This window comes from Nicotiana sylvestris, chromosome 7 (assembly GCF_000393655.2).
Source record: "Nicotiana sylvestris chromosome 7, ASM39365v2, whole genome shotgun sequence".
NCBI lineage: Eukaryota > Viridiplantae > Streptophyta > Magnoliopsida > Solanales > Solanaceae > Nicotiana > Nicotiana sylvestris.
Genome location: NC_091063.1, coordinates 24,262,302 through 24,272,545, shown reverse-complemented (window position 1 = coordinate 24,272,545; position 10,244 = coordinate 24,262,302). Strand labels below are relative to the sequence as shown.

Here is a 10,244-nt window from a genome sequence, read left to right as displayed (position 1 = left end):
TGTGGAATCTCAGCAACCATCCACTGTATGTCGAGAGGGTCCGTAACTGGTTTCTCGATGTATGCCTTTGTGGTCTTGAAGTCAATGTCTTTACGTTTACCATAGAAACCAGTGCATGACAAATACAGAGGGATAATGATTGAAAACTTTTCAACCAATGTCTCAACTGTTTTATGACGGTTTGTTCTCACCATGGAATCATAAACATAAAGTTGTCTGTCCTTTATGTCAAAAACTAGCAACAACCAATGGAAGTTCTCTACAAGGTTCACAGGTATGAGCACATAGTCAACAAGATCCCAGGCAACATTAGCAAGAATTCTGTACCCAAGAATATATTCTCCAACATCATCCTCGGGTTTAACAACCGAATACCTTTGTTCCGGTGGAGAACTTATGAACTTGTCATAGATTCTTTCAATCTTTGTCTTGAACAAGCAATCCGTGGTTGTGAACCTAGTATTATTGTTGGGGCCATATTTGCCTCTTTTTCGCAGATAATACATAATAACATCAATGTGCTGCCAAAATAGAATAAACATATACAATAAGGTACGGTGTAACCACACTTGTCTACAAAACAACTACAGATTAACTACAATTTGAATTTATTAAAAACTCTAACAGATTGCTGCAAATTAGCTACACTATAACTACAGAAATATAACAGTTAGTCCAAGTACCTCACAAAATGTAATTTAATTGTAGTTTGTATGAACCATAGTGAACAAGTACTATATGTACAATTGACCCATCAGACTACAAAACAACTACACATTAACTATATTTATGCACTGTCTACATTTATTCACTATACAGAGGAACAAATGAAACATACCACCTAACTTAAGGTCCCAATAATCAGCAAGTTCAACCTACAGTTAATATTAATAGGCACAATCACAAGCTCTACAATATTACTACAAGGTAACTACAGTTGTGGTACACAGAGATTCCAAGTCAGTCAAAAGTACCAAAATTCCAGTTTGTACATACAATCATCATCACATATGATACATAAGGTCCATAAAAAGCAAAATTTCACAGCTGAGACATAAATATAGTAACATATATATGTTGTCTACAATATTACTACAATTACACATCATAGCTGAAAAATAAACTACAATTACACTACACAACTAAGACAAAACAGATATTGTGAATGATTCTGTTCTTTATACTTACTGTGTTATTGATGACTTGTCCGGGGTGAGCAAGGGCATAAAACCAGTCCTTCTTATCAATCTTTTCACAACCAAAATCCAACCAAGGCTTGATTTGGTTATCCTTCTTGGAAAAGTAATATTTCCTCCCGTAATAACAAAAAAATATCAAATACAAAAAATTGACAAAATGAATTACAATTTTAAAGTATAAAAATGCTGAACAGACAGTGTAAAATGAAGCATTCATACCTCCTAGATACTTTATCACTACGAATATATAACCAGTTGGTGAACCTTTCTGTCAATTCAGGATCTACATTTTCACCTATGACACTTGTGAACGGGTGCTTGAGGTAAAAAAATTTAGGTCCAACAGATGTGCTGCCTTCAGAACTATATAAAGATGTGAAAGGTGATCGTGCATGTTTTCCCGGTTGCCTGGTTCTACCGGGATGAACATGGGTTGATTCATATGGTATGGGCTCGCCATACATGACCAACTGTGATAAGTTTTCTGGCAGCTCAAAGTCATCCAATGTCAAACCTTTGTTGTCAATGCCTTCAGGAACAACTTCAGGAACAACTTTTTTATCAATGCCTTCAGGAACAACTTCAGTCACAGTCACACCGTGAATTGGCGACTGTGGAACTTCACCTTCTGTAGATAAGTGTAGATCTATGTAGTTATGAACAGTATTATGGAGTTATAGAGAATATAGAGAATATATTACCTGCTTGTTGTGCCTCAACTACTTCATCAATTACTGGTTCTTCCTCAATATTTCCTTGTAGATGTTCTGCTGAAACTTCAGCTTGAATGAATAATTGGAAATGAGAATTGTAGATATATGTAGGAATATGTAGTTAAGGTGTAAATTATTAAAATTTTGCATAAAAACCTTATTGTAATGAAGGAATGGTTCTGTACCTGCTTTATATGCCTCAGCTGCTTCTTGGAAGTCAGGATATAAGTCAACATGTGGTTGAAAATGTTCTGGAGAAATTGTAGCTGCAACACATAGTGAAAAAGTGATTAGTATAATTAAATAATGATGTCTTGAAATTTTGTAGATATGTATGTAGGAATTTTGTAGATACCTGTATTGCTTGTGCTTCCATGCAGTTGATCACCAGCATTGAACTGGAATTGCTGGTTGTTCTCTCCTTGATGTTGGTAATTATTTTTTGTTGAACTACCAGCAAACTACAATTTTGGGGAATATTTGAGACTACTTTATTCATATGTCTTAATTAGTCTTCCTCAAAAACAGCCTTCCTATAGGCATCTAACTTTCCATCAACCTAAAAATTAAATATATAATTAGTTGGTAATCTTATTCTAACTGCTACAGTTACACTACAATTCAACAAACTATAATTGTTATAGATTTATACCACAAATTAACTACAATGTATAACATACTATAATTGTTATGTAATGAAGTCAAAATGTAGCAAATTATGTCAATATATTGTAGTTATTCATAATACCTGCACAATCCCCTTTTCCAACTTCCTGAGCTTGCTACTGACAGATTCAATGTCCTCTTGACAATCTGTATATTTGGGTTCAAATGATGGAGAAGCAGCAGTTGGAACATGTGATGGTTGAGCACCATGTTCATCTTCATATTGAATCTTGTCTGGCAGATTAAGCACTCCAAGCTCTTCTCCAGATTCAATCATGTTTGTGAACTGAATGATGAAAATAACAGTTAATTCAAGTGACAAAAAAAATGTAGATTCAATGTAGTTATTATGAATGTAATTGTAGCATCATACAAAAGTGGAAAAAAATACCTTGATCCACTCAGGCTTGATCATCTTCTCTTCAATTGCAGTTAACCAAATCTGCCCCTTTGTAGCTGACCATCTTAAAATGCGAGGTATAGATTCAGAACATCTCGTAGCAAGCTCGGTGCTGACGGACGAGCAACACTCATATAGCCACACTTGCAAGGCTAATGAGCATCCCCGTATCAGATAAGAATGTACATGGGGATTAAGACGATGTCGGACAGATTCAATAACCTGCTTGAAGGATTTGATACCCCATGGGTATGACTCAAAATTACCAGACTCTATTAGAAAGAACATAAACTTGTCTATGAAAGTCACATGGTCTTTATCAGAAGGACAAACAAAAAATTCCAACATATAAAGAATGCACAACTTCACCGCATCCACATCGTTTGCCCATGCTTTATTAGTCACTACATTTTTCAAATGCCATTTCTCAACCCTTTCTTTGTTCGGAAAATATGTATTCATTAAAGGGCTAACATAGGTGGAAGTGTAACCATAGTCTGAAAACTTATTCACACAATTAAGACCAGTTATCAACCCAAATTCTCTCAAGGAAAAATTCAATTTTTCACCCTTAAATAGTACTGAAAAATATGAGTCAGTAGACTTTGTCAATTCATACTTCATCAGAAGATGAAGTGATTGGTTTTGCATACAGATTGTGGGGAGACCTAATAAGTAACCAAAACAAGTTTTTTTGAAAACCCTTAAAGCATTCGGAGAGAGTAAAGCTTGTATCTGGCTAGATATGCTAGGATCACACAAACTGTGGAATCTAAGCACACCATAATCAATATTTTGTTGTGCAAAGTAAGGGCCATTCTGTAGAAAATATAAAATTAATGAACATTAGTAGTTTGCATAAAAAGGAAGTAGTAATCTACATATACACATCAACTACAAACTAACTACATTTATACACTGTCTAAGAGTCACAGTTCCAATTAAACTACAAAATTGAGACAAAGAATCTACAAAACAGTTACTTCAAGTATCTCACATAAATGTAGATTAACTGTAGTTAGAATGAAGTTAAATATATGAGCTATACAGGCTACAATAAAAAATATCATATCTACAATTTAACCATCAGACTACACATCAACTACAAACTAACTACATTTATACACTGTCTAAGAGTCACAGTTCCAATTAACCTACAAAATTGAGACAAAGAATCTACAAAATTAGGACAACACCATATTTTACCAAAATACACTTGAACAATCAAAGAAGAACAATGCACGTGTAAACATTATCTACAGAATGTAACAGTTACTTCAAGTAACTCACAAAATGTAGATTAATTGTATTCAGAATGAAGTTAAATGTAGCAGCAATACATGTTGCAATGAAAAATATCATCTCTACAATTTAACGATCAGACTACAAATCAACTACATACTAACTACAGTTATAGACTGTCTAATAATCACAGTTCCATTAAACCTACAAAATTGCGACAAATAATCTACAAAATTAGGACAATACCACATTTGGCCAAAAAATACTTGAACACTAAATTAACACTTGAACAACAGATTTTTACAACCAAAATCAAACTACAAAACAGTGAGGAAAAATAAATAGTATTTACCTTTATTGAAATTTTTTGGTGAACCAATTTTGGTACTTTTTTTTAGAGTTTCTTCTTTTTTGGTTTTGATGAAGAAGGAGATACTTTGGATTTTTTCACAGATGGAACTTTGGGGGAATCATCTACAAAATCGTCATCTACACTCAACTCTTTCTCCTTGCGTTTGAGTTGTTTCTCGACTAGTTTATCAACTCCACCAGCATCAACATCGTGCAAATGCTTGCTTCTCATTTCTGCACGAATTTGTCCAGGAGATGAAATACCAGTAGTTTGTTCACTTGCATGCGTCGATTGTGGGTTTTTGGGTGGTGATTTTAGTGTTAAAACACCCAAATCAAAGGTTGGAATATCAGCTAATATAGCTTTTGATGATTTTTTTTGGGAGTGTTGGTTTTTTTTCATGATTTAGGAGTTGAAGACAAAGATGAAAGTGAATTCAAATCGTGGGGGATACAACTGAAGGTAATTAAGTGGAGAAGAAAGTGATGGTAATTGTGGGTGAGAAGAGATTGTACGAGAATGGGGGAAAAACTAAAGGTAAATCGTGTAGGGGGGGGGAATTAACTGAAGGTAAATCGTAGGGGGTGTGGGGGGGGGGAGGAGAGAGAGGCGGGTAAACGAAATAACGTGAAAATACGGTCCTAAAATCACGCCTACAATAAATGAAGGAATAATTATACCCTTAATTTGAATCATGGTATATAAATGGTAATTTGATATGCTTAAATGTAATTAACACAATTCTTAAACAATGAAGGTAATAAGGTTTGATATATGGTATAGATAGGTAAAAATTCCTTAAAAAAATTCCTCAATTTTAACTTGTTGCTTCTACTGCGGGCGGAGACCCAAAATTGTTTGATCTTTATACAAATTAGCTCTTCATAGCATGTTGCTTGGGAATTTGCTAGATTAGATGTCTTTTATTTGGTTTGAACAAGCTTGGTAAATCATTAACCAAATTATGTTGTTGTTTCTCTGTAATTTTATTTTGTTTGCCAAAATATTATGTAGGGCCCGTGCATAGCAGGGCTTCACCCTACTAGTATTTTTAAATAACAATGTTAAATTTGTTAGGAAATAATTGATCATAGTAAAATTATGTGAATAAATTGATGACAGAAATGTGATTTACAACTTTACATCAAATTAATGGAAAAAATAAATTATAAATAAAAAATTACATAATGTAAATTCCCTTTCAATTGAACTATTATTATTTTTATATATATAAGAATATCTCTAGTTGAATTTTGTTTATTTTTGCTTATTTGTTGTTTTTACTCGGTACACACTTTAGATTCACATCAAGATCTTTTTCTTTCTCATGGCTCGAATCTTATCCATATTAAGATTATTATATCGTAGCATCTTTATTTAAATGTAGTACGTAATTGCTTTGAACCCATCGAAAAAAACATGAAGGTGTTTCGGTTCAATATAACCTTCATTTCAAACTGGACATTATGTTAGTATAATAATTGAAGGTTGTAAATTATAATAATAGTCAAAATGTAGTTAGAAGACTATCAATTTACCTATCAAATGAAAATGTGTTTAGAAACTATATAAAAGAAGTTATAGCTAAGATCAATTTCTGCATCCAAGAAATATAACAAATGCTAATTAAGCTACAACTTTGTATGGTAGAGAGTACTACAACAATAACAAGCTAGTAAAATCCTACAAGTGGAGTTTGGGGAAAGTAGTGTATACCCAGACCTTACCTTTACCTCGAGGGCGTAGAGAGGCTGTTCAGATAGACCCTCGGCTCAAGAAGACGAAAAGAGACAATATACCAGTTCCATCAACAAAAACCCATAGAAATAATGACAACATCACAAGAACCAGTAAATAGATGGAAAGCAAAAAATAACCATTAAATAAGGTACGACACTATAAAAATGGAAGAGTAGTGTAAACACAACATTGACCACTAGCAGTCTAAGACTAAATTCTACCAGCCTAGCCTCACATTAGTAGACTAGATATGCTCAACTACCTCATAACCTACAACCTTAATGCTCGACCTCTATAGCTTCTTATCGAGGGCAGTGTCCTCGGAGATTTGAAGCCTCACCATATCCCGCCTGATCACCTCTCCCCAATACGTCATAGGCGCCTTTTACTTTTCTTCGTACCCACCAACTCCAACCGCTCGCACCTCCTTACCGGGGCATCCAAGCTTCTCCTCTGTACGTGCCCGAACCATTTGAGCTTTCCCGCATCTTATCATCCATGAAGCCACGCCCACCTTCTCCGAATATCTTCATTCCTAATCTTATCCATCTTAGTATGCCCGCACATCCACCTCAACATCCTCATTTCTGCTACTTTCATCTTCTGGATATGTTAGTTCTTAATTGGCCAACACTCAGCCCCATACAACATGGTCGGTCTAACCACCGCTCTATAAAATTTACCTTTGAGTAGTGGTGACATTATTTTGTCATACATGACTCTAGATTCTAACCTCCATTTTATCCATCCCACCCCTATACGGTGTATGGCATCCTCGTCGATCTCCCCATCCCACTGGATAACCGACCAAAGGTACTTGTAACTGCCTCTCATGGAAATAACATGCGATCCAAGCCTCACGTCCATACCCACTTTCCTCGGCTCGGTACTGAACTTGCACTCAAGATATTCCGTCTTTGTCCTGCTCAACTTGAAACCCTTAGACTCAAGGTAATGTCTCCAAACCTCCAGGCTCTCGTTAACGCCACTCTGCATCTCGTTAATCAAAACTATGTTATCAATGAATAACATACACCCTGTGTAATGACTCGATCGGTCATTTTTCTTTCTAGAATCCCGTTTACCTGAGTAAGACTCACTATATGTGATTTTACTATTTTATGACTTGCGGGGATGGTTAGTTCGGGATTGGAAGGGTTCGGGTTGAAATCGGAACACTTGGTTCCTTAGTTTGACTTTAAAAGGCTAAGTTTGACTTCGGTCAATATTTTGAGTAAACGATCTCAGGATTCAACGATTCCACTAGGTTCATAGGATGATTTTGGACTTGAGCGTATGTTCGGATCAGGTTTTAGATGATACAGGAGCGTATCAGCGCTTAATAGTGAAAGTTGACTATTTGAAGGTTTTAAAGTTCTTTAAATTTGGTTTGGAGTAGGTTTTGGTGTTATCAAGGTCCCTTTGAAATTATAAGCTCGTGAATAGTTCCATATGGTGATTTAAGACTTTTACGCAAAATTTGGTGTCATTCCGAGTAGTTTAAGTATGTTTCGGCCCGTTCGGAGTAAGTTGAAGAAATTGAAGTTCCTAAGTTGGTTCAATTTGGTTTGAGGTGTGATTCTTAGTTTTGATGTTGTTTTATGCATTCCAAGAGTTTAAGCAAGTTTGTTTTATGATTTCAAACTTGTTGATATGTTCGAACGGGGCCTCGGGGGCCCCGGATGCCATTCAAACAATACGCGGATTGAGTTAAGCCTCAAAAGGGGCTGCTGGTGCACCAGTTTTGGTGTACCTGCACATGCGAGCTTTGGACCGTAGGTGTGAGCCCGCAGGTGCGTTGGTTGGGTCACAAAAACAGCTTTGGTACATTTGGTCATGGATGATGCAGGGTTTCGTGTGCACTTGCGAACGTGCAGGTGCAATTGAGGAGGGCGCATGAGCGACTCAAGCCGCAGGAGTGGCACGCTCGCCGCAGAAGTGGGACTGCAGAAGCAGAAATCCTGTCCACCGAAGCGGCCCTCGTTGGGCTTGAGGAACTCCATAGAAGCGGACCTGGCATCACAGGTGCGAAAATCGCAGAATGCAGAACACTTCATTTAAGTCGGGACTTAGGTATTTTGACCTCATTTATTTCATTCCTTGGGCGATTTTTGGAGATATTAGAGTGGGGTTTTCTCCTAACACTTTGAGGTAAGTAATTTATACACAATGTGAGTTAAATACATAGATTATGGGTAGATTTAACATGAAAAATTTGTGAAATCATTAGTTTAGATGAAAACCTAGGTTTTGATAAAAATGAGATTTAACCACGAAAATGGTTATGGAATTTAGTGAAAATAATATATTTGAGTTCATGAGCTTATGAGTAACAACTTTCTTCAAAATATTTCGGCATCCGGGCATGTGAGCCCGAGGATGAATTAAAATTCTTCAATTAGGGATGGGAAATCACTTTAATAGTTAGGATATGAACTTTTGAACATATATTGATTATTTTATATAACTTTTGACTAGTTTCTAGTCGTTTGGCACCGGTTTGAGGGTTTAAGCACAATTGTGGACCGAACAGTAAGATTTGAGACTAGGTAAGTCTCTTTTATAATCTTGTAAGAGGGAATTAACCTCATAGATGAACTGAATTAATATGTGTTTCTATTTGTGAGGGTCTACGTATGCATGGGGTGACAAGAGTCCGTACGTAGCTACAAATTATGCTTATGCCCGGGTAGTTTAGGACCCAAATCATGTTATACATGCGATGCCTGCACCCTACTTGTTAATTTAAGTGCTTAAATCATGTTGGAGCTTGATAAAGGAATTGTAAAAGTCAAATTTGATCTACTTGAGTTTTGGGTGTGTTACTTGACCATTAATAAGAACTGGCGCTTCTTTGAATGTTAGTCTCTTAACTATCTTTGAATTGGTTGTTTATAAAGTATTTTCTCTTATTGTGGAGCGGGCTGAACGCCTTGGCAGTAGAATAGATGCATCTATGGTTCGTGTCATTTGACTCTCGGCAGTGCACATTATACATGTTTTTATTCTGGATCAGGCCATACGACCTCGACATAATTCGTGCGGAATAATACTTGGAAGCCAATTATATTTGATATTGTTCCATTGACTTGAGAGGTTAACTTGTTAAATGATGGAAATTAGTTTGGGATGCACTATTAGTGAAAGAATTGTCTATTTATTTCTTGTTATTGAGTTTTCAGCTTCATTTATGTAGCCCAGGCTTAATTATAATTTCGGTATTTTATTGTTAGCCCATAGTAAGTGTCGAAGTCGACCCCTCGTCACTACTTCTTCGTGGTTAGACTAGTACTTACTGGGTACATGTTTTTTATGTACTCACGCTACACTTCTGCACTAATTGTGCAGGATCTGAGGCAGGTGCATTTGGTTATCAGTTCGGCGCTGTTAACCCCATGTTTTTATATGTAAGAGTACGTCGTAAGTCAATTGATGTAAGCTCATAAATGAAATCATCTTTAAAAAGTTTACAAAGTTAGTTAATCATGTTAACGTAAAGGTTACAAATATTTAAGTTCATGAATACCAAGTACCAAGAGGGTTTGAAGGCTTAGAAGCTACAAGAATTGAAGGAAATAAGTTTCGTCGAAAGTCGACAAATTGGGAATATGTTAACATGTATTCTTTGGGTAAGTCTAGGGGGCTTAACATTATAAGGTGATTATGTTATGAGTTATTTTACTCGTATGATAGCCGTGTGTTACGTTTTGAAGTCAAGCGAGTTGTGGAACAAAAGTTGGAAAATGTCATCCCAAGTTACATTCATAAATGTGTTAAAACTTAGGTCAAATATAGCTGAGTTTCCTCCCAATATACTTTGAATTATAGGGTGATCCACCTATAAAATTGAAGATATACAAGTCTAGTTTCTAACTCATTAAACTGTTCATCGATACAATATCAGAGCAGAGAGATATTTGCATTTTCGCAAG

The 10,244-nt window shown here is 35.9% G+C and overlaps 1 long non-coding RNA gene across 2 annotated transcripts; it reads right to left on the bottom strand.

Moving 5' to 3' along the window:
* Nucleotides 1-1,743: 1,743 nt before the first annotated feature.
* Nucleotides 1,744-2,369, bottom strand: LOC104226729 (uncharacterized). Of its 2 annotated transcripts, none has more exons than XR_011400842.1 (3): nt 2,268-2,369; nt 2,098-2,178; nt 1,744-1,827 (listed from the first exon to the last, which is right to left on the bottom strand). It is a non-coding gene; the product is annotated as an uncharacterized lncRNA (long non-coding RNA). The 2 variants fall into 2 exon arrangements; XR_011400841.1 differs by lacking the exon at nt 1,744-1,827 and adding an exon at nt 1,899-1,966.
* Between the last annotated feature and the right edge of the window lie 7,875 nt (nt 2,370-10,244).